Source organism: Sturnus vulgaris, unplaced genomic scaffold (genome assembly GCF_052056855.1).
Source record: "Sturnus vulgaris isolate bStuVul1 unplaced genomic scaffold, bStuVul1.hap1 Scaffold_180, whole genome shotgun sequence".
NCBI classification, from domain to species: domain Eukaryota; kingdom Metazoa; phylum Chordata; class Aves; order Passeriformes; family Sturnidae; genus Sturnus; species Sturnus vulgaris.
Window position 1 is genome coordinate 3,863,111 of NW_028276110.1, and position 4,417 is coordinate 3,867,527.

Genomic DNA, 4,417 nt, shown 5'->3' on the forward strand with positions numbered 1-4,417 from the left:
GTAACTATATTAGCAAAATTGTACTCATATCAATAGAAAACAATTGTTACAAGCCAAAAAAAGGAAATGAGTGAGAGAAAGCAGATGGAATCCTCCAGATGTTGGAAGGGAGTAGGAGAAGGACGTAGGTCTGATAAGCAGCGTCTAGAAACAGAACGACTCGACCTTGGAATGGACCAAAATGGGATGATTCCAGGCATGGGATTTAATCAGAGCCTTATTATGGAAAACATCTGCTCAGTCACACAGGGCACCTGTGCTACCTGCAGGTCACACCTCAGTCATTGATGAAGACCATGAGCCTTCATTGGGAATAGACCCTAAAAAGGATGAGAGACCCCCTAACCCATTAGTAGAGCACGTGCCATACAACATAGTGACGTTGATTTTAGGAATAGAAACTAGGAGGAGTTTTTTAGAAACTTCTGTATTAATATGTATTAGCATATAGTATATAAGTGGGATTTTTGGCTTGATTGTTCAGTACGTGAGGAAGGGCAAGCCCCTCCCCGTACCCCCGGCTGGTTTTGCTTATGCTTTATAGGAACCTCAATTATACTAAATTACTCACTGCCAAATTTTGTATATATTCAGATATACGCATCCAATATATTTTGATTGTATTCATTTATATACAATTGTTGCTATTAAAAAAATTGCTGCAAAATTTAACCTTGTTGTCTGATAAATTGTACAAATAGAACGACATTCATGACAGAGAGAAGCATTTCCAGAGTGATCTTGGTGCTGAATGTCTCCTTAGGAGCTCTGGGCACAGAGAAGAATGAGCCCCTTGCTGGCTGGCCCTGTTTGGGCAACCTGCTCCTCACCCCCATCATAACTGTGTCATGATATCACCCACCTTTGACTGAGAACCCAAATTAGAAAATAAAATTAAATTTCTCTTTAAATTAAAAATGTTCTTAAATATTAAAATATAACTATATTTTTTATTTATAATAGTACTATTCTATATTTTTATAACAAATTTTTTGTATTTGTAATAAAGCTCTACACATTATTAGCAACCAAAATAATTATTGGCCAATGGTTCTAAGTAACACAATTCCCTTCATTAATTAAATAAACTCTCCGGGTTATTTATTTCTCCCTCTTCATGATAATTTGTAATATTTGATAATTTGTAATATTTGCAGTCATTTGGTCACCTTTATTATCATCTTTTTCTCCGACAGCGTCCAGGGGGGCACTTCGGGTCCAGGGAGACATTTCTGGGGCACATTCGCGGCAATTTTGGGTCTGGGGAAAGAATTTAGAAGGAAGTTGAGGACGGGAGGACACTTGGGAGCGTCAAGTGGGCACTAAGAAAGAACTTAGAGATGCTGAGGGAAAGTCTGGGCTTCGGATGTTACCTGGCTGTTTCAGGGAGGCCCTTGGCGGTCAGGGAGGGGAATCTGGGGCCATTCGGGGTCCGGACGGGCACTCGGGGGCTCTAACGGGGCTCTGCAGGGCGCGGGGGGTGATGGGAGTTGTAGGCGCGGGTATAATAAGGTTTAATGGAGCCGTGGAGTATCACGGGAGTTGTAGGCGCAGCCGCAGTGTCTCTCAGTGGAGTGCAAGGCATTATCGGAGATGAAGTCACGGTTAGAATGGCGTTTTCCCGGATCAGCGGAGCGTCATGGAAGCTGTAGTCCCGAAAGTTGTTCTTAAGGAGAGTTTGGGGGTCTAGGAAGGCACTTAGGGGACAGTTTTCCCTCGGAGTGGCGGCTTCAGGTCCTCAGCGGGGAACATATACGGGTCAAGAGAACTTGGGGAGAGCCTGCGGAGCTCTAACCGGGCTCTTTAGGGCGCTGGGCAGGGCAGGAGTTTTCGGCGCGGGACTGGATTATGAGGTCCTGCGAGCTCGCGGGGAATGGCAGGAGATTCTGGGAATTCCCAGAAATAGCTGTAAGGAGAGCATTCAGGGGGGTCTCAAATGAGCCCTGAGGGGGCAATTAGGGATCCTCCAGGGTCCGGGGGCACGTATGGGGCAGATGGGGAGCGGATACCGGGGTTCTGTGGAGCGCAGGGCATGATGGGTGTTGTAGTCCCGGCTCCAATGGGGCTCTATGTGGCCGCGGGGCATGACGGGAGTTAGAGGCAGAAAGGAAAATGGCGCCGAGTGCAGGCACCGCTCCCAAAGCATCGATCCTGAGAGCTGAACCACCTTGGTGGCACCTTGGGCTTTGCACACACCTGAGGAGTGTGTCTGCAGTGGGGAAAAATAGGAGTTTTAGGTTGTTTTGAGAAAAAACAAAACAAAACAAATCTCCTCTTTGCCTGAGTCTAGGCAGTTCTCCAAGCAAAGCAGGTCCCAGGTGAGTGAGGACAGACAGGATGGGGCTGGGGAATGTGCAGCAAGGTTGTCCACACTGGCTCAGACCTCAAGGCACAGCTTCTGTGAGCAGGCCAGACCTCCTGAGGAGAGACCATGGATCGATATCAACCACAAAATGCTGCAATCACCTCTGCTCTAAAGAGAACACTAATAAAATGCACTCTTTAAAGTAGCAATGTGTATTTCTGAGTCTCTTTAAAATATTTCTCCATAACTGGAGAAGGAAAACTTCCTAATGAACTGCATTAGACCAGAGGGAAATCAAGGCAGAGCCATGGTTTGTTAGGAAACCTCTCAAGAGTTCAGTCAGAACTGAACTCCAAAGTTTCCTAAAGTTTTAATGGTTCCCACCGAGGGACACAACTGAGAAGGTGTCCACAGATTCCAGTCAGAGCAGGAAATTGGAGGCAGTGATGACAGGTGGGGACAAAGAGAAGCCAAGTCTTGGTGCCCTGGGGCACAGCAGGGTCTGTGCCACCAAGGGCTGGGAGGAGACACCTTGTCCTGAGCCACTGGGGCCTCCTGGCACAGCCCCAGCAAGGCTGGCCACTGTCACCCCTTGTCCTGCCCTCAGCATCCCCCCACATCCCAGTGGCCTCAGGGATCTGCTGGGATGAGTCCCTGGGGAGCCTTGGTCAGGAATGGCCCTGGGGGCTCCTTCATGCTCCCAGGGACTCCAGGTTTTTCCAAGGACTTTGGGTTTTGCTTTTTCCTTGGAGTCTCTGAGAGCTTTGTGCAATCATGGCCTCCAATTATCTGCTTTAATTAGTCCCTTGAGAGCCTTTGTCAGTAACAACACTCAGTGGGGCTCATTAATGCTTCAAGGTACTCAGTTTTTTTAAGGTACTCTGAGTTTCCCTTTTAACACCAACTCGTTTAGTAGTTTATGCAATCATGGCCCCAGTTATCTACTTTTATGAGTCCCTTGAGAGCTTTGTATTGACACTCAGCGGGGCTCATTAATATTTTGAGATACTCGAGGTTGCAAAGTTTCTTTGGATTTTCCTTTCTTCTCTGACTTTCTGAGTGGTTTTTGGGCAATCCTGGCCTCCCATTCTCTCCTCCAAGGAGTCCATGAGGAGCCTGTGTTTGGGATGGACCTCAGTGGGACGCACTAATGCTTTGAGACACTTTGGGTTTTTCTTCTGACTTGGACTCCTGGAAAGGTTTGTGCAATCTCTCAGGCCCTGAGGTTCAAGGGCTCAGCACCAAATGCACCACGGCGCTGATTGGGATCAAGCAAGTCCTGACAAACCATGGCTCTGCCTTGATTTCCCTCTGGTCTGGGGCAGTTTATTCTACTACAATTATGGAGAAATAACTCAAAGAGATTCTTAGAAATACACATTCCTATTTTAAAGAGTGTGTTTTATTTCTATTTTCTTTATGGAAGCATTTTGTAGTTGATATTGCTCCAGGGTTTCCCCTCAGGAGGTCTGGCCTGCTCACAGAAGCTGTGCCTTGAGGTCTGAGCCAGTGTGGACAACCTTGCTCCACATTCCCCAGCCCCATCGTGTCTGTCCTCACTCACCTGGCACCTGCTTTGCTTGGAGAACTGGCTGCAATCAGGCAAACAAGAGTTTTCTCTTTATTATATTTTTGAAGCAATCTAAAACTCCAAACATTCCCCATTGAAAACAGTCACACTCCTCAGGTGTGTGCCAAGCTTAAGGTGCCACCCAGGATGTTCCCCTTCATCCAAGGCAGAACCCTGCAAGGAATGTTTGAGACCTTTGGACTCTTTGGTTCCCTGAGGCCTTGCAGTGTCACAAAGGCCCCTTGGTTCCATGAGGTTCTGCACTGCCACAGTGGAGATTTGGGTCCATGGTTCCCCACAGTGTCACAATGCTCTTTTTGTTCCATGAGGCCTTGGTTTGTCACAATGGACTTTTGGTTCTATGAGGTTCTGTCCTCAGCAATGATCTCTGCTGTTCCAAAGTGTCACAAGGGACCTTTGTTCTATGAGGGTCACTGGTGTCACCATGGTCTCCTTGGTTCCAGGAGCCATCACAATGTCACAGCAGACCCTTGGTTCCATGAGGTTCCTGCAGCAGGACTTCCCCTATGGCCCAGCAGAGC